Genomic DNA, 22,469 nt, shown 5'->3' with positions numbered 1-22,469 from the left:
AATTATGGGAACTCCTAATAGAAATTTGCCAACTGACAGGTTCCACTCAAATGAATGCAAACCTCTACAATTCTAGCTCTACAGAACCAAGGCTAGTAGGCCTATACCTCACACCCTAGAGGCTTTTTAGAGTAGATAATTTGAGGATCTAGGTGTTTTAAAAGACTTTAAAAGTTGATAAAAGTTTTATATATATATATATATATATATATATATATATATATATGATTTGTTGACATTTTTCTCTTGGATGTATGTCCTTTCTGCAATCAACACGAGGACTCAAAACAATAATCAATAGACCAGTGCCTTAACCAATGTATTCTTTATCAATCATTCACAATGTTTAGTGTAACCCTCAGAAACAAGAAATAAATCCCATTCAAATAATTTTTTATCACCTTAACGATGTATGAATTGCTTGAAATGCTTAAGAAAATTTCAATACAACACTACTATTTTCAAAATATTGAAATCCCTTATTGCATTCACTCAATTGGATAGTCAATTAAAGAAAACTTATGTAAATTTGATAAGAGGAAATAAAATGAAAGAGACATAAATGATATCACCAAAAGACCAATTGAGCACATGATTCCTTGTATTGAACTTGAAATACTTTCACCACAAATTACATGTGTTGCTAGTGCATGCATATGACAAAATCCAGAGTAGACAACAAAATCGACTTCTCTTTATATAACTGTATGAACAATTTCTTAATAATGAAATCTATATATGTTCTAAATTTGGTCTTTATAATTATAAATAACAAATTGGTTACAAAATGAAAGGGTATGACCATTTGTTTACCATATTTAAACTAATCAACAAACTAATAGTTAACTGTCAAGTAGACAAAACAAATTTATAAAAGAGAGATTCATTTTGTCAAATCTAATGATAATTCCTCAATAAAATCATTGCATTTATTTATATATTCCTGATATTTATCATCTATGAGAAAATTTTCATCGTTGATCACCTCTCGGGCTTTAACTTCAATCTTGAATATTTACTCCGTCTATTGGCTTGTCTTCCACGTCTCCATGTTGTCATTTTGTGTTGCTCCTAAGGCTTGATTCTGCAATTCATGACACATACCCATCCATCTCTCCTAGTTAATTGTATCTCTATTTTTATCATGCTAGGAAAAAACCTCACGTATATCACCAATTCTTTCATCAATTGAAAAGTGGCCTTGAACTCTTGTGAATAAACAATATGATATTTGATCAATCTTTTTGCATCCTATATGTCTTCATCTTCTTCAAGTTCATTCTTACCCTCAACCAACTTCCTATATATCTCATTATGCTGTAAGGCCATAGGTTTATATGCATTATATATATCCCAAACCTACCCTAATTTGATTAGCAATTTCCTAAAATGATTCCTCAACATTGTACCAAACACTTCACTCTGAATCATGGACATATCCTTCAACTTTGAAATTTCTTCTTGCAAACTTTTCAATTCAACCCTCAAAGAATCATTAGATGATTGGAACATAGGTTGCACCTATGACTTTCTTGATTTTAGCATGTTCTTGTATAATGCCTTCCAATTATCTCTCTCAAATGTTACTTGCTTCATAGTGGCTTGATTAAACAAATCCATGTCAACTTGCATACATGTGGCTTTAGTAGGATCTATCACCCCTACTTTTAGTGTCGTCAGATGTCCAAAAGTCCGATCCACATCAATAATATGTAGCCTTTTGTGTGGAGGGTATACATGCCATACTAACATTGATCTTTCATCTTCTACAAACCTTGAGCCAATAATTACATCTTTGACCCTTTGCACATCTAACTTCATGTCTTGTTTCCTGGATTTAATTAGACTATTAAAAATGTATGAAGCATTCATATCCCAATAAAGAAAAACCATAATCCCTGTTTCATTTGACAATATTCTCCCTCTAACCAGAATCATGTGCTCTACTTCTCTCTTTATATCATCCTTCAAATTTGCCATAGGCTCTTGTTCATTTTTTGGAGAGGTATTTTGGTTACTCTACCTCAATATCTTCCATTTGTAATTGCACAAAACATCAATGAATTCCTTAGATTTAATAAAAAGCATCATCACTCACAAATTTACTTGATTCAAGGAATCTCTCATCCTTTTCAACATCTACTCTGTCAAGTACTTGAACATCATGTTCCAAGGCTTGAAGTATTGGCCTATCCATAGTCCTTGTTATTAGAATAGGGGAGTTTGGTATCTTTTGAATATCATCTTTAAATTTCTCCTTAGCTTGTTGTTTGTGCTCTTCCAATTCTCTATTGTGATCTTGAATCTTTTTTTGTTACCTCTAATCATTCCATGTTTTTGAAACTTTCTTCATATTCAATACCCTGGTGAATGTAATCACCTAAGTTTTTTGATTTCCTACATGCATGAATATATCCCTCTCGATCATAATGACTCCAAGAATCCACAATATACATGTTATATTCATTTTCCAATATCTCTCCAATCTTATCATAAGATTTGGTAGCATACATAGTAAAATCTCCAAAAGACAGAGTGGTTGGGAGAAAGGTTTTTTTTTCTCTACTTCATCCCAAAATGTTGTTTATTGGACTCAGATATCTACCTTAAAATCTCTTAATATGCAATCCTATCAGGCAATGATGCTAGCAATCTGAATGGTTTCCCTTCAAACCCTAAAACCCTAAAGCAAGTGAAGTAATCATATGCATACCAATCTCCCCAATTATGCTTAATTTTCTCTCCTAGCCCATTATCTTTAGGTCTCAAAAATCTCTTAATATCAAGGCTAATAGATGAAAAATATTGGTGTACAAAAAGAATGTACAAAGGCTGAACAAAGTGATCTTCAAAGGCGAGGTAGCAGGAGCTACTGTACCTTTAATCCCACACTAATGTCCACATTTGAATTGGCCTCTCTTCCCCATTTGTTTCCCTCATATTTGATTTTGAATTCTCATCCTGCAATCCTCTTAATTGACCATAGTACAAAATCATGTGCATAAGCAGAGAATAATGCCTAAAAGTAGGATATTCAACATCATTAAAATTGAGGATAGAAGTATGAATGTTATCAACAACATACTCTGCATAATCACAAGGTCTAGGCTCCAGCATTTTAATGTCATATGCCAACACCATAGGTCTAATCCCCATCAAATCAAGAACTTCCATTCCTCCTGCTTGTCCGCAAGATTGATATGTCATGTCCAAATGTGTTTTAAACATATTGATATTGAATGGAGGTCCATCTACTATAGTTAAGGGCTCTTTGACTATTTTGTGCAACACTAGTTTCCACTGCAACATTAGTCTGAACACCTCATTTAGAAACTCAATTGATATCTCCATGAATTTCTCCTTCGCATTATCATAAATACACCTGTCATTAGCATTGTATTTTTTGATGACGACCTTAAGAAACTCCACATTCACAAATACATTAGCCATTGTCAGCTTCCCTAAATTCATCTCCCAAGGATGACAGATAGACATCTTATGATTTATTTTGACATAATGGTAAAGGAAAAGCTCATATCCCCTAGTCCTAGTCCAAATATCTCCAACTTCATTGTATTTGTCTACTATTTTTTCTGGAGTAGAAAACTTGGTTCTTCTAGACTTTGAATTGGTAAAATCCATTTTCTCAATTAGATCTTTATCAAATTTCCTGGAGGAGACTTCATCATACGTCTTTTGTTTCTTTTCTACTTTTCTCTTTTCCACCTTCTCATCTTTCCTCTTTTGTGTTGAACTAGAGCTCTTTAGGTTCTCTTCCTTGAAATTCCTCTTCAATGATTTTCTACAAAGTTCATATGTTTAATAGAAAATCTCATGTCTTTCTTCTACAAATTTGTATATAAAACTAGGAATGATTACCCTTTTATTAAAAAATATCCAACATTCCTGTATTTACTCTCCCACATGAATTAAAATCATAAAGCTTGTTTTTACCATTGTAACACTACACTAACTATTAGAAGTCACTTCGTGTAATCATCTCTGTGCCTTATTAAATGCATTCAAACATTTGATCATTGTAGCTCCTAGTGATAAATATATGTATATCTTTGATCGCTATACCTCAATTCTACAAATAGCAAACTACTTTCATTTTAATATTTATCGCTATAGTGATGGCAATAATTTCATCACTCATTGCTATACTGAAAGTCCTCTATCTGTGGTCTCCAATAGATGTTCTCGCTATTAGGTATCGCGATCAAGAATCTTAATCATTCATACAAGCGTTACCTTATCGCTATAACATACAATGATTTTCCAAAACCCATAAGTAATCACTATATCTCCATGAATCAAAATGTGACTTGCAGTCATTTTTAACCTATCGCTGTAACATATAGTGATGCCTTCTGAAAAAATCATTTATTCTTCGCTATAAACTACAGCGACCATTTAACTTCATCACTCATTGCCACAATGGAGCTTGTCATCCTTCGATACTTGATAACAATAATCATTACATCTTACAATGATAACCTCCATCTTATTGCTAATTATCAAGATTGAAACCTTGTTATTTCAATTAGAAATAATCATTGCAGATCATAGAGATATCTTTCTTTTATCGCACATCGCTATATTGGCATTATGTCTTCCCCACATAGAGATGAACTTGGATCACTATATGATATAGTGATATCCTACTAAGCTTTTGAAACTGACCCCACTTTCATCGCTAGATGATATAGCGACACCAAATGCTCCATTGATGTAGCTATAGCAATATGCACAAAAATGACAATATCTTTTAGAATTCAAATAAAATCAGAACCAAGATTGATTGATTGGGATTGCCATGTGATGAGTAAGCCCTAGGAGTGAAATTTGAAATAGGAACCTTCGACTTTAGATGGTAATTTGTAATTTTTTTGCCAAACACAAAGAAATGCAGTAAGTGATTCTTTTGTTTGATCACAATCATATAATCTTCCTAAAGCATGAAAATGGTAAATAATTAATAGTAATGTAGAATGATTAAAACATGTAAAAGGTGAAGAAATATTTGCAAAATATTGAGTTCCACTAGTGGCTCTAATTGGGGACATGCACCCCTTGTGGGTGTAGTGAGAGTTCAATTATCTCTGGAATAAGCAGACCAAAAATTAGACTAAAAGAGAAAAAACATAAACATAAACAAAACAAAACAAAACAACAAAATGGAGAAGAAAGGTTCAGGAGTACACCTGATTTTCAAATTTCAAAGAGAAAACTTTTTAAGTATTGACCATGATTAGATAATTCTTGATCATATTCATCAATGTCCTGCAAGTAATAAGAATCCTTGCCATTCGTACCAGTGATAACATATGGTCCAAGCCATAAGGCCACAAATTTTCCATGTTTTCCTTTGTCTTGGTCTTTTTCATTCCATTTTTAGACCTAGTCTCCTTGAATTTTTTTGCATTTTGTTCTTTTATCATGTAATATCTTCACTTTCTATTGTTGCCTGATATTTTGTTCATGAGTTGTTCTCCTATTCTCTTCAAGTTCAGCTAATGCATTCAATTTGTCATCCAATGGATCCAATTCTTCCATACCTTCTTGATTTATGAAATTATAAATAGGTAGTAAGTTATGTAATGCCATTCTTTCTTACTTGCCATATTCCATTTCAAAAGGAAGAAAACCAGTAGATCTCTTAACTATTATTCTATTTGCCCATATAGCCAAACTCAACTTGGAGTCCCATGCCTTTTTATTCTTATCCAAAAGTCTCTTGACAATTTTAAGTATGTTCTTATTGCTAGATTATGTCTGCCCATTCCCTTGTGGATGATAAGGAGAAGAGTAAGATATAGTCATACCATAGGTTTTACATAATTTAGTAGGTTCTTTTTCTCTAAAACACATAGCATTGTCAAGAATAATTTTGTGAGGTACTCCAAACCTACAAATAATATTCTCCATCAAAAATTTCATGACTACCTTATGAGTAGACTGTCTTACTAGAATAGCTTCAACCCATTTTGAAAAAAATCTATTGCAACCAGAATCCATCTATGTCCTCCACTTGATTTTTTTTGTAATTTCACCTATGAAATAAATTCCCCATATTTGAAATGGTTCTTTTGACTACATAGGTCTCATGGGTAAGAAGCCATTAAACTTTAATTTTCCAGAGAATTTTAAGTGCAACTGTTTTAGCAGAGAAATGGCCTCCACACACCCCTTTATGCATTTTTGACAATATGTTTTTGGACTGATATGGATCCACACAAAAAAGTAATATACCCTCTCTATTTTTCCAATAAATGTCACCCTTAGCAAGAACATATTTTTCAGATTGCAATTTTATAGTTCTTTTCTGACTATCAGTTTTTCCTTCTTTAAGACTCATAGTTCTTAGGAAGAAAACCACATCAGTACACCAAGGAAATCTTTCAATACTTTTTTCACTATGATTTACTTATGTTTGATTGACTTAATTAGCTTCTAAGTTTGATTATGCCATTAGTCTAGCTAGTCCCTATCATTTAACTAGTTTAGTAACTTGTATATCTATATTAAATTCTTGTACTTGGTTAATCCATCTACATCTTTTACCAGTAACTTCTGATTGATTGAAAATATCTTTAACATTAGCATTAGGAACATATGCTACTATTTGAGCACCTACCAAGTATGGCCTCAAAGACTTTATAGCCTTTACTAGGGCATATGCTTGTTTTTCAGTAATATCATAGTTTAACTCAGATGCTTGTAAGCTTTTGCTAAAAAATACAATGGGTTGTTCATGACCATCCTCATTTTTTTGTTATAGGACAACTGCTATAGTATAAAAGGATGCAAAGAAAAATAATTGGAAAGGTTTAGGAAAATCAGGGGAGCTTAATATAGGAGCTTCTTTAATAGCCTTCTTTATATCTCCAAATGCTTTTGTAGTTTCATCATTCTAGGAAATCTTTGCATTTTTCTTCGTTATTTTGGAAATAGGCTTGACTAGTTCTTAAAAATTTGAAACAAATCTCCTAACAAAATTAATTTTTCCAAAGAATGATTGAATTTCCTTTAGAGTTTTTGGAACTTGTATCTCATCTATTGCAACAACTCTCTCCGAGAAAATCCTTACCCTTACTTTGGACACAATATGACCAAGCAACTTTCCTCCTGTAACAACAAAATGACATTTTTTAGGGTTCAGAGGCACTCCCTATTCCAAAGCTCTTTTAAAGATTTTTTCCAAATGTTTACAATGACCCTCTTCTTTTTAAGTTGTGGGATCATCTTGGTACACTACCATGATAAAATGAATCAAACAATCAAAAGCCACATCCATAGCTCTTTGGAAAGTAGCTCCTGCATTTGTTAATCCAAAAGGCATTCTTGCATACACATAGGTTCCCCATGGTGTAGTAAATGTTGTCTTGTATTGTTCCTCCTTCACCTTGACCTGATTGTATCCTGAGAATCCATCCATCATGGATAACAATTCATTCCATGTAACCTCTTGCAATAATGCTTCTATATTAGGGAAAGTATAGTTATCTTTGAGGGATGAAATATTTAGGTTTCTAAAGTCCACAAACAATCTGATATCCCCATTCTTTTTTCTTACTAGGACCAAATTAGAAACCCTTGTTGAGTTTCTAATTGGTTTAATTATCCCAACATCCCTCATTTTGATCAGCTCCTCCTTCATCTTGGGAGCAAGGGTATTGTTTATAGATCTTTGTCTTTCTTAAAAGGCTTAGCATCAGATTTTAATGATACTTCATGCTGGAAGAGGTCTTCTCTATAAGCTTTGAGGTCATCATATGATCATGAAAACACATGTCTATACTTCCTCAATAAATTAGTAATATCTTGCTTGATTTTAAAGCTCTGTTTCTTCTCTATAAATACTTCCTCAGGAGAGCATTTAGTTCCTAAATTAATTCTTTTAACATCCTTTTCATCCTTAACAGTAATATTATCTTTTTCCTTAACATCTTTATTGTCAAATACCCTTTCTAATGCTACAAATCCTTTAGGAATTTTGTTGATTTTCAACTGAAAGACTCCTTTACCAAATAGCATTTCTTTCCCATCAACTTCTTCTATAAGATTATTAAAGTCTATGATTTGGTTTCCATAGCTTCCTTCACATGCAAGAAAATTGATAATGTCTCTGCCATCTTCAAAAACTTTTCAATTATGCACATTATCAGGAACTAACGGTCTATTCTTTACTTCTATCTGCGTAATATCTTTGTAAGGAATATTACCTTGTCTAACTACCAAATTAGCCATAAAATATGCCAAAACATTGTCAGATCTATCTATCCAAGTTATATTAAATGCATAAAATTTTTCAATAGTATCCCACACTTATTTTTTTATTGCTTCATTTTATCCTTTTTTATAGCAAATTTATTTTTGACTTGAGATATAATTAAGTCAGAATCACTAAAGATATTGAAGATTTTAATACCACATTTATTTTCTATCCTTAATCCTAATAACAAGGCCTCGTATTCTGCTATAAACTTGATAGATAATAAGAATGAATACTTGAAAGTTTTACCTTTAAGAGAAACAAATACTATACCTACATCATTTCCTTCTTTGGAACATGAACCATCAAAATTCATCCTCCATACCTTTTCATGATTTATAGAAATACATTCATAAATGGGATCCACCTTTTGTAAAGCTTCCTTAGTGGTACTTACTTGAAAATTGTCTATATCTATATGGCAAAAACAAGTCGTTTGATCAGGATTGATGTCTCCCACCAAATGTTTTGACCTGGTTTTCCTCTCTATCCTAACATTCCTACCATTCACTGGGATAGTTGCATAAGATAAATCTAATTGAATATTTCCTCCTACTAAATTAGACCATTGTCTAGACAAAAGCATACCATACATAGCAGGAACCTCCACTACTATAATATCAATTTTATAAACCTTTTAAGGACAAGAAGAAAATTTGAAATCAATAACTTTTATAACTCCTACAATAGGGATAGATCTATTATCCATTGCATAACATTTACCATAAGGAATATCAACATCCATATTTAAACTTTTCATCACATCAATAGTCATAATATTCATAGCTACTCTTGAATCAATCTTGCAATTTTTTACCAATTTATCATTTATGAGTAGAGTAAAATAAAATGGATTGATTTGAGTAGGATCTTTATTAACAATAGTTCCTAGATATATTTTAGGTATCTTTTGAGAATCTTCTTTTTCTTCCTTATGACTTTCTAGTTTAGATATCAATTTTAAAGCTTCTTTCCTATAATGTGGGAATTTCATAATTTCAATTACGGGAACAAAAAATTTCACCTAAGATAAAGCTTGAGCTATGAAGGAGTTATAGTCAAGAAAGTTCTTACTAATAGGTTGCTTGTCATTTGTTGTCTTTGCAAACTTTGGTTGCTCATCCTGTTTATTAATATTTTGATCCTTACTTTTGATTTGTTTAGCCCCTATTTTGGAAATCATCCTTGCCCCTTTACTCTATTCTTCATTTACCTCTTGGTTGCTCAACTTGTAGAAGCTTCTCACCTGCTCCATTGCTGCAATTGTATAAGCTTCTTTCTCTCCCTCAGACAATTTTCTAATTCGTGGGAATTCTTCACTATCTAAAAACACCTCTTGACTTATTTGATATCTTCTATCTATATAATTTGTTGTACAATCACCCTCTGATGATTCCTCAACCCAACATGGTCCATTAGATACAACATTACACGTAGGCTTTTCATTATTGTTATTATTCTACTCATCCCAAATATTTTGAGCAATGACACATTCCTTTGCCATATGAGGTAGCAAAAAAACATCACACTAAGGCCTATTATTAGCAAAGTGATTAGTCCTTTTGAGAGGGCCAGGAGTCTCCTTGGTGTCCACTAGTTTACCATCTTTCCAATTAGTGTTATAAGGCATGTCTTGCAACCTATATTTTTCATTTTTGATAAAAGGGTGATTGTTTCTCTTTGGAGGGAAATTATTCCTCCTGTTACCCACATACATTTCTTTCATCATGTTAAGAATTTTATCAATCTTGTTTTCTTCTTTATTTTTCTTAGGAGCCTTAGGATTGAACAACTTAGGATCATCCCCTTTCAATGCTTTGCCTGCTACCATTCTAATGTTTTCCAAGGACAAAGAAATCTTGAAGGCTTGCTGCAATGTAGCAGGTTTTTCTTTCCCAATTTCATAGTTCATTTTGTGATCAAGAGAATATATGTAAAAATCCTTAAGAAACATGTCAAGTGGCCTAGTATCTCTTGGGACCTTATTTAACACTTTGTTAAATCTCCTATTAAATTCAAGTATAGTTTCATTCTGATTTTTCTTTATATTGGTTAATTCATGTGAAGCAAAAGATGGATCATTATGGTCACCAAAGTGTTCAATGACTTGACCAACACATTCCTACCAACTTTGTAAAGACTCATTAGGTAGACTTATGTACCATTCTATTGCATCTTCAGTTAAAGATTGGACAAATAACTTCATTAGGACATCTTCATGAGCCTAACTCAATTCCTCAATTACTACCTTCAAATTTATATAGTGAGTTTCTGCTGATATAACCCCATTCCCAGAGTACTTGGGCATTGCAATTCTTAGATCATTTGATATGGGATTAGGAAATCCAAATATGTCATATAAATCCAACTGTCTATATCATTTTAATGGGATAAGAGCCTTAACATTTAGATTGAACATATTTTGTTGTCTATTATTTATTTTCATGTTCTGATTATGGTTCATATTTCTTCCCCTAGGTTGCCTTTTATTTTGCATATTATTTCCATTGTATGCATTGTTATTACGGTATGCATTATTGTTATTTTGATTATTTGTATGATGTCTTAAACTTCTATCAACATCTCTTCTTCTTTCAGCCATATGTGGATGATTATCTACGCTATTGTCCATATCATTTTGTGTTCTTTGTCTAGGTTGATATCAGGGAATCTATGGACACCATTCCTACCTATTCCAAATCTTCCTTCTTCTCTCTCTAGCCTAATTCTCTCTGGTGATGGAGTAACACATTGATCCCTAGTTATTCCAATCAATTCTAAGACCTCACTAGGTTTCCTTTTTAAATCTCTTGTTCCTCTCTTAGTCCTCATGAACTTTGCAAATTCTTTAATCTTTTCACTTGCTCTAGCATCACCTTCTTCATCAACTTCAAATTCATCACTTGAAGACTGATTTTCTAAGGGAGTTTCATGACTTTGAAAGAAATTAGTCCTCCTTTGAAAAGGGACATTTTATTGAAATTGAGTTTCATTCTGAAGATTATTTCCTTCTTGAGCTTGAGTCCCATTAAATCTATCATGAGGATAAAGGTCTCTCAATTTCTCAACCACTTTTTCATAACTTCCCAATATCATGTCTGATACGTTCACTACTCTTCTATTGCGCTCTTTAGGAGTATATTCTTGGTTTTCACCGGTATGTTTAGATCTTCTTCCCCATATAAACTTGAATGACACACTTCTAAAAGTATCCTGCTTTCTAAATACCACTAGATGATTATTCATATACGTTTTAATTGTAGAGTCACCACCTCTATTATAGAGGAAAAATTAAGATTTGTTCTTATGGGTTCTCTCTCTCCATTAGAGTGCATAAAAAATCCTTGCTCAATATCTCTGACTTTGAGGAACCAAATAACTTCTGGGTTACTTCACAATCCTTGATTGTGTAGACAACTCCCCAATAGAGCCACCAATTTGTTGGTTCCCAAATTAGTAAATTAGGTTTCCTATGGAATGATGATCCAATTATGGGAACTCCTACTAGAAATTTTCCAACTGATAGGTTCCACTCAAATGAATGTGAACCTCTGCAATTTTGGCTCTGCAGAACCAAGGCTGGTAGGCCTATACCTCACACCCTAGAGGCATTTTAGAGTAGATAATTTGAGGATCTAAGTGTTTTAAAAGACTCTAAAAGTTGGTAAATTTTTTGTGGTTGTAATAATAGGATATATATATATATATATATATATATATATATATATATATATATATATATATATATATATGATTTGTTGACCTTTGTCTCTTATATGTATGTCCTTTTGGCAATCAACATGAAGACTCAAAACAATAATCAATAGACCAATGCCTTAACTGATGGATTCTTATCGTTCTTCTATTAATCATTCACAATATTTAGTGTAACCCTCAGAGACAAGCAATAAATCCATTTGAGATTTTTTTTATCACCTTAATGTGTGTATGGACTACTTGAAATGCTTAAGAAAATTCCAATACTTAATCTTATTGAATTTAACTCCCCACAAGAGCCCAACAAGACAATAGTGTAGATTGATCAGTCAATACAACACTACTATTTACAAAATATTGAAATCCCTTATTGCATTCACTCAATTGGACAGTCAATTAAAGTAAACCTATGTAAATTTGATCAGAGGAAACAAAATGAAAGAGATAGAAATGATATCACTAAAAGATCAATTGAGCACATGAATCCTTGTTTTGAACTTAAAATAATTTTACCACAAATTACATGTGTTGTTGGTGCATATAGATAACAAAATCCATAGTAGACAACAAAATCAAATTCTCTCTATATAACTGTATGAACAATGTCTTGGTAATGAAATCTATATATGTTCCAAATTTGGTCCTTATAATTATAGACATCGAATTGGTTACAAAATGAAAGGTTATGACCCTTTGTTTACAAAATTTAAACTAATTGACTAACTAATAGGTAACTGTCAAGTAGACAAAACAAGTTTGTAAAAAAGAGATTCATTTTGTTGAATCTGATGATAATTTCTCAATAAAATCATTGCATTTCTTGATGTGTTCCTGATATTTATCATCTTTGAGAAAATATGCATCGTTGATCACCTCTTAGGTTTTCACTTCAATCTCGAACATTTGCTCCATCTGTTGGATTGTCTTTGATATCTCTAGGTTGTCATTTTGTGCTTCTCCTAGGGCTTTATCTTGTATCACATGACACATACCCATCCATCTCTCTTGGTCAATTGTATCTCCATTTTCATCATGCTAGGAAAAATCCCCATGTACTATCACCAATTCTTCAATCAATTGAAAAGTGGCCTTGAACTCTTGTGAATAAACAGTATGATCTTTGATCAATCTTTTTGCATCTTATATTTCTTCATCTTCTTCAAGTTCAGTCTTCTCCTCAACCAACTTCCTGTTTATCTCATAATGTCTCGAGGCAATAGGTTTATATGCACTATATATATCCCAAACCTACCCTAGTTTGATTAGCAATTTCTTGAAATGATTTGTCAACATCATACGAGACACTTCTCTCCAAATCAAGGACATATCCTTCAACTTTGAATTTTCTTCTTAAAACCTTTTCAATTCAACCCTCAAAGTATCATTAGATGAATGGATAATAGGTTTTACCTATGAGTTTCCTGATGTTAGCATGTTCTCGTACAATACCTTCCAATTATCTCTGTCAAATTTTACTTGCTTCATAGTGGCTTGATTAAACAAAGCCATGTTAGCTTACATACTTGTGACTTTATTAGGGTCTATCACCCCTACTTTTAGTGTCATCAGATGTCCAAAAGCCTTATCCGCATCAATAATATGTGGGCTTTTGTGTGGAGGGTATAAATCCCATAGTAATATTGATCTTTCATTTTCTACAAACCTTGGGGCAGTAATTATATCTTTGACCCCTTGCACATCTAACTTCATGTCCTATTTCCTAGATTTAATCAAACTATAAAAGATGTAAGAAGCACTCAAATCCTAACTGGGAAAAACCATATTCCCTATTTCATTCAACAATTGTCTCCCTCTAGCTAGATTCATGTGCTCTACTTCTCTCTTTATATGCCCCTTGAAATTTTCCGTCAACTCTTGTTTATTTTCTACAGAGATATTCTGGATACTCTACCTCAATATCTTCCCTCTATAATTATACAAAAAAAAAAAGAATTCCATAGACTTAATACAAGTATCATCACTCATGAATTTACTTGATTTAAGGAGTCTCTCATCCTTTTCAACATCCACTCTATCAAGTACTTGAACATCATGTTCCAAGGCCTAAAGTATTGGCCTATCCATAATCCTTGTTAATGGAACAGGGGAGTCTGGTATCTTTTGAATATCATCTTTAAATTGTTTCTTAGCTTGATGTCTTTTCACTTCCAATTCTCTATTCTAATCTTGAATCCTTTGTTGTACCTCCAACCTTTCCATCTTTTTCAAACTTTCTTCATATTCAATTCCCTAGTGAACATAATCACCTAATTTTTGTGATTTCCTAGATGGATGAATGTATCCCTCTGGATCATGACTCCAAGAATCCGTAGTATACATGTGATATTCATATTGAAATTTCTCTCCAATCTTATCATAATATTTGGTAGCACGGATAGTAAAATCTCCAAAAGATAGAGTGGTTGGGAGAAAGGTTTGTTTTCTCTACTTCCCTCCAAAATGTTGTTTATTGGACTCAAACATCTACCTTACAATCTCTAAATATGCAACCCTGTCAGGCATTGATGTTGTCAATCTAAATGGTTTCCCTTAAAACCCTAAAGTAAGTGAAGTAATCATATGCATACCAATCTCCCCAATTATTATTGATTTTCTCGCCTAGCCCATTGCCTTTTGGTCTAAAAAATCTCTTCATATCAGGGCTAAGAGATGGGAAAGATTGGTGTCCAAAAAGAGTGTACAAAGGCTGAATAAAGTGATCTTCAAAGGTGAGGTAACAGGAGGCACTGTACCTATAATCCCACATTAATGTCCACATTTGAATTGGCTTCTCTCTCCCATTAGTTTCCCTCATATTTAATTTCATATTCTCACTCCACAATCCTTTTAATTGACCATAGTACAAAATCATGTGCATAAGAAGAGAATAATGCCTGAAATTGGGATATTCAACATCATTAGATTTGACAAAAGAAGTATGAATGTTATCAAAAACATACTCTGCATAATCATAAGGTCTTAGCTCTAGCATTTGAATTCCAAATGCCAACACCATAGGTCTAATCCCCATCAAATTAGGAACTTCAATTCCTCCTACTTGTTGGAAAGATTAATATGTCATGTCCAAATATTTTTTAAACATATTGATGTTGAACGGAGGTCCATGCAATTAAGGGCTCTTTGACTATTTTGTGCAACATTAGTTTCCACTACATATATGGGATACTTCACCTATCATATTCATTCTTCAATTCTATGAGTGATAACTTCTTAGTAAGACCATCTATAAGTCTAAACACCTCATTTAGAGACTCAATTGATATCTTGATGAGTTTCTCCTTGACATTATCATATATACATCTATCATTAGCATTGCATTTATTGATGATGACTTTAAGAAACTCCACATTCACAAATACATTAGCCACTGTCAACTTCCCTAAATTTATCTCCCAAGAATGATAGATAGATGCCTTATGATTTGTTCTAACATAATGATAAAGGAAAATCGCATATCCCCTAGTCCTAGTCCAAATATATCCAACTTTGCTGTATTTATCTTCTATTTTGTCTGGAGAATCAAACTTGCTTCTTCTAGACTTTGGACCAAAAAAATCCATTTGGTCAATTAGATCTCCATTTAATTTCCTAGATGGGACTTCATCATCTGTCTTCTATTTCTTTTCTACTTTTTCCTTTTTTACCTTCTCATCTTTCCTTTTTTGTGTTGAACCAGAGCTCTCCATGTTCTCTTCTCTGTAATTCTCTCTTCAATGATTTTCTGCAAAGTTCATATGTTTAATAGAAAATCTCACAACTTTCTTCTACAAATTTGTATACAAAACTAGGAATGATTACCCTTTTATTACAAAACATCCAACATTCATACATTTATTTTTCCACACAAATCAAAATCATAAAGCCTTTTTTGATCATTGTAACACTACACTGACTTTTAGAAGTCACTTTGTGTAATCATCTCCACACCTTATAAAATGCATTGAAACATTCGATCGTTGTAGCTCTTAGTGATAAATATATGTGTATCTTTGATTGCTATACCTCAATTCTACAAATAGTGAGCTGATTTTATTTTAATATTTATTGCTATAGCAATGGTGATAATTCCATTACTCATTGCTATACTGAAAGTCCTCTATCTACGATCTTTGATAGATGTTCTCACTATTAGGTATGGTGATCAAGAATCTTAATCATTGATACAAGAATTACCTTATTGCTATACCATAAAATGATATGAAAAAACTCATCGGTAATCGCTATATCTCCATTACTCAAAATGTGTTCTACGATCATTTTTATCCTATCATTGTAATATACAATGATGCCTTCTCAACAATTCATCTATTCATTATTGTAAACTACATTGATCATTTGACTTCATCTCTCATTGCCATAATGGAACTTGTCATCCTTTGATCCTCGATAATAATAATTTCTATATCTTATAGCGATAACCTCCATCTTATCACTAATCAGAAAGACCGAAACCTTGTTATTTTAATTAGCAATAATCATTGCAAATCATAGTGATATCCTTATTTTATCACTCATTATTATGTTGGTGTTATGTCTTCTCTGCATTACAATGAACCTTAATTGCTATATGATATAGCAATATCCTTCTAAGCTTTTGAAACTGACCCTGTTGTTATCGCTATATGATATAGCGACACCAAATGCTCCATTGTTGTAGCTATAGTGATATGCACAAAAATGAGGATATCTTTTAGAATTCAAATAAGATCAGAACCAAGATTGGTTGATTGGGATTTCCATGTGATGAGTAATCCCTAGGAGTGTAATTTGAAATAGGAACCTTTGGCTTTAGATGGTAATTTGTAATATTCTACCAAACACAAACAATTACAGTAAGTGATTCTTTTATTTGATCATAATCATATAATCTACCTAAAGCATGAAAATGGTAAATAATTATTAGTAATGCATAATGATTAAAAAAAGTAAAAAAGTGAAGAAATATTTGCAAAATATTGAGTTCCACAAAGGATACCAGAAGAATTGGTAATGAAACATTATAATAATGTATGTTTCTTTCTAGACATAGATAACACATTTGTACAGGTAGTTAAGCCAAGGAAGACATGACTAACAACATTTGATTATGAGGTTGATAGTGATACAGTTAATGCAAACATTGTTACATTAGTGAAAGAAGATATTGACACTAAAGATGAATAATTGGGAAATATGAAGAAGTTAAGACAAGAATTATAGATATCAAGATAGATTCCAAGTAAAAGAAAAGGAAGAAAATGATTGAAGACCTAGAGGCAATGCTAGGCATCCAAGGCAAGAGTAAGGAACCTTTATATTACACAAGGTCTTGGAGAAGATAAAGAAAATGGTAGTGGTGATGAGGAAGGGGAAGAAGAAGGAGTTAATATTGAGGCATAGTTTTTGTCACAACACCTAGAAAGAAGGCTAAAGGAACTACAAAGAAGCTAGTGGTGACACCCCCCTCTCCTCCACCACCTACCAAACCAAGGACCAGAGAAGCAACTAGTGCCAAGAAATCTACAAAACAAAGAGTAGTGAAGACCATTGAGTTGAGTGGATCAAAACCAAAGAGAAGAAGATTGGTTATAGGACCACCCACAAGGAGAAAAAAGGCTATTGATGAGGTATGAGCTGACCTAAAAAAATCTTTAGGCTTATCCAATTTTAGATTTGTGAAATATGACACATTGGATAATACTAATAGAAAAAAAGTTGAGGAGGACATGATAGATATGATGGAAAATCATAAGTTAGATCCAAATTAAGTAGAGAAGAATATACCTATATATTTGTACAATAGACTTGTTAGAAGGTGGCAACATACATCAGAAGAATAGAAAAACATTAGAACTAACACATTAGCCAAGGTTATGCTTGATCTATCACAAGAATAGAATGATACATTTTTGGAGAGATATGGGAAAATATTTTTTCCTAAATTTAGAATCTATATGATATTGTAAAACAAGACTGATGTTTTAATCTAACAAAATGAGTTACTCTAGAAAAGTATTTTTGGTCTCACAACTAAAGCAAAGGATATTGAGACAGTTACTGTTCGATATTATGAGAGTGATGAAATGAGTTTAGGTGTGTCAAGTCTATAAGAAAACATGTCACCAATTCATGCCAACACCCCTGATACTCCAGAGAAGCCCTTAGATGCAGATAAGGAGGAGCAAGAGGTAAAAGAAACTAATAAGGGTACTAGTATAGACATTCCTACCAAAGGTCAAGAAGGATCAAATTTATTGGAACCTTACATTGAGGTAAATAAAGAGGAAAATAAAAGTGTTTCCAAGGGCTACTATTGTTGTCTATAACACTAATGAACAAACACGACCGAGTGGTGATACCCCCTCACCATCTCCCAAAGCAGTAGAGAGCAACAACACTTCTACACCTTGTACAAGGAAATAAATAAAGGACTTCTCTCCATATATTGAAGTTAGTCTAAATGAAGCTACTGAGAAGCCACAATTGGATTTGAAAAATCTCACTCTTGAACAAATAATTTTGTTGCAAGAAATTGTGGTTAAGAAGAAAAAGTAGGAAGAGATAAGAAGAGAACATCAATAGAAGCAGGTATTGCATGGTCAAGCCCTAATCATTTTCCAACTTGTAAATACTATTGAGGAAATAAATGGTTGAGATATTGAATCCAATGAAAATTTGATGGATTGGTTAGCAAATAAATTTGAGAATAAGGTTGTAGATAAAGTTTTAACAACTATTGCCAAGTAGAATGTTTGCCTGCAGGAACCTGTACAAAACACAATAGAACTAATTTAGAAAGTATAACATTTGTACAATATTTAATATGATGTGCTAAGATTTACTAGTTATCTTTAGGCAAACATCCAACAGATTTAGGCTGAAATGAAGATAGCAAGAAACAATATTTTGTAGTCAGTCAAATCTAGCTCCCAACACTATAACAAGTAACTGAATGCTCAAGGTAGATTGGTTGAGCTTTAGGTAACTAATAGCAACATGAGATCACAATTGATCTCCATTCAATCAAAATTGATACCTCATTTGTAGGTTATGTAGAAAGAAATTCTACAAGATCTTATCAATGAAGATCATAATTTTTTGATGGTTGACACTTTGATTGATTTGGTAGCTACATTACAGTTGCAAAATCACATTTTGGAATCAACAAGAACCACTTGGGATCATGCACTTGCTATGATCAACCAAGTACACAAATATTTTATTAAAAATTATAATGTCAAATTTAGTTTTTCCAAGTGAGTGTCCTTACACTTGAGTCATTTACTTAGTCAAGAAAAACATGTAAATTTAGTGCATGCCGAGTAAATAGTGAGTTCCAAGTCACTCAAGTGCTGAGCAAGATAGTATATGTCAAGTGATTCAAAAGCCAAGAAAGTAGTGCATACCGAGTCATTCAAATGCTGAGTGACAATATTAAAGTCACAATATGTGCTGAGCATTAGGGACTTTAGATGCCAAGTAACACAGTTTTGACATAGTTGTTTGTATTGGTACAAACTACTATGTAAACCATTTTTGAGCCCACTTAGAGATTGAAATATGATATTTTGGTGATAAGGACAAATATTAAGTTGGAATCCCTATGTATAACATGCACCTAATTAGGTAAAGGGAAGGTTTAAGTGGCAATATGGATGAATCATAGCCATTGATGCATACCTAACCCTTAGTCACCTAGGCCTTCTTAAGAAGGAAAAATCCTAAAACTTCCAAGGAGAGTGAAAGGGAATGAATGAATGATCAAGGAGAGTTTTGCACGTGAAAACTAGGACATTCATGGTGATTAAGGTATTATGATCTGAATTGCAAAATCACTTAAAGGAGAACAAAGGAAGGAAGCAGTGAACAACATAGAGACATCTAATCAAGAAGGATCAAGTACACAACAGATTAGAGGTGATCTATCATCAAGTATTAGAATACTAATTGTAGGATCATTGCTAAGACATTCTAATAGGTGAATTACATAAATCTCTTAATAGAGTAGTCCTAATAGGCTATATTGAAATCCTCTAACAAGGTGCTTACTTAATTGTGAGTTGAAGTCCTTTTACCAGGCACACTTCTAACAGGGTCTTGAAATCCTCTAACAAGGTGAGACCTAATAGTCTTTGTAAGCCTTTAATAGGGCAAAAATTTTACAAGGTAGATCATGGTTCATGATCAAACATTGTAACCTTCATTAGATACACTTTATTACTATAGTAGTGAAGATTTTTAGGTGTCATTCCCACCCCAGTTTTACCTTCTCATTGGAGGGTTTTTGGGTAATCATATTTGGTGTCATATATGTGTGAATGCTTACGTATTTACATGCTTTAGATGTATATGATTTACATGGTATTTCAATTTATTTATTGAATATGAGAAATGGATGAGTGACAAATATTTTATGGGTCAAAGTTTAAAGCACTGATTCACCCCCACACCCCCCCCCCCCCCCCCCCCCCCCCCTTCAGAAGTTTACCTTTCCTAATGTAAATTCCAACAATTGGTATTAGAGCACAGTTCTCTGAAAGTGAAGCTTTGAAACTTTGAGGAAAGATCTTGGAAATGAAAGTTTACAAGTTGAAAAAAAAATTGAGAATCAGGGAATTGAAATACAACTCATTCTACATTAGTTGTATAAAGCAAGAGATGATTTAAAGAAATCATTGAAGAGAAGGAAGGAAATTGTTATTGAGGAGAATGACACACAATGTTGAGAGATGGACACTACTAAGCTAAATGAAAATGGAGACTATAATGAATTTGATGTAGTAGTTGTAGATCTAATGGAAAAGAATAGAACCCTAGTTGAAGAAATTGGAAATCTTAAAATAGAGCAAGAATCACAATCCATATTACTATGTGAGGTGACCAAACAAAAAAAGAAAGCTATGGAAGACAAAGTCATGGTTGAAGATGACAAAAGAGTTTTGACTAGGTGACTAGAAGAGAAATCATCAGAGGTAACTAAGATTGCTAACATGCAATTAGAAACTTTGGGTCAAATGATGAATGCAAACCATGAACTGAATGCCAAGGACATTGAGATAGTTCAACACTAAAGTTGTAGAATGAATAGTTAAGCAATGAACTAAAAAGGGAAATGAAGTTTCTTGAAAGTCTCAATAAACCAAATGAAGCTATCAATTACTTTAAACAATTGATAAGGTCTCCAAGATCTAACAATGATACACCTGGTCTAGGATGCATAAGTACTAAAGAAGGAGAATCATCCAAAAGTGTTGAAGAAATAAGTTGTTAGTTTGTGGTGACTGATCATGGAAGTACTATAAATACTTCATAAATTCTCATATGGCTGACATATTATAACCCTAATGTGGCATAAAATACTTGTATAAAAGGTTAGGGATTGTTTCATTGTAAGTGATGCAAAAATTGGTTCGTGTGGCGATATTGAGCTATAAGGGATTATAGATTGTAATTAGGTTGTAATCACTGGATCATAATAATATTGGACTTACTATTTGGTGGATGTAGCCTAGGTATTGGGTGAATCACATTAAATCTTGGTGTCTTGTGTTCTTTTCTCCGTGATCTATTATTTTCTGTTATTGGAAATATTTGCATGTAATTGTTATTTCTGTTTGAGGTTTAATCTTAACAAGTGGTATCAGAGTGAGGTTTTTTTATAGTTATCCTCTATATAAAAGTCTCATGGTTGAGTGAGAGTGATGGCAGATGAGGGTAAACTGAGGGTTGATAGGTTTAATGGGCAGAACTTTCAGTTATGGAAGATGCAAATGGAAGACTATCTTTATCAAAAGGGTTTATGGAAGTTGTTGGAAGGCAAAACCAAGAATCAAGGATCTATGTCAAATGATGACTAGGATCTTTTGGATAGAAAGTCACTTTGAAGTATTCGATTATGCCTGGCACCATCAGTGGCATTTAATATTACAAAAGTGAAGACAACAGAAGAGTTGACGCAAACCCTAGTGAAACTGTATGAAAAGCCCTCCACTTCAAACAAGGTATTTCTCATGAAGTGTTTATTTAATATGAAAATGATAGAAGGTGGATCTATTGCAGATCATTTAAATGAGTTTAATACTATTACTAGTCAGTTATCTTTTGTGGGTATCAACTTTGATGAAGAAATTAGAGCTCTCTTGATTTTGTGTTCTTTGCCTAAAAGTTGGAATGGCTTGGTAATGGCTGTGAGTAATTCTATTCCTAGATCTAGTACCCTAAAATATGATGATGTGATTGGTGTTATTTTGAGTGATGAGACTTGTAGGAAATCCTCAAGTGAATCTACATCTAGAAGTGCTTTGAATGCACAAAGCAAAGGCAAAATGACTAAAAAAAGAAATAATTCTAGAAATTGTCGAAAATCAAGAGGAAAGTCAAAGGGGAGGAGGTCTCAATCAAGAGGACTAAACGATGGCTAGTACTATGGGAAACTAGGGCATAAAAAGAAAGATTGTTGGAGTCAAAAGAAAAA

Source organism: Cupressus sempervirens, chromosome 3 (assembly GCF_028749045.1).
Source record: "Cupressus sempervirens isolate cs-2001-9-10 chromosome 3, ASM2874904v1, whole genome shotgun sequence".
Taxonomy (NCBI): Eukaryota; Viridiplantae; Streptophyta; class Pinopsida; order Cupressales; family Cupressaceae; genus Cupressus; species Cupressus sempervirens.
The sequence above is the reverse complement of the archived record's forward strand: the minus strand, read 5'-3'. Positions refer to the sequence as shown.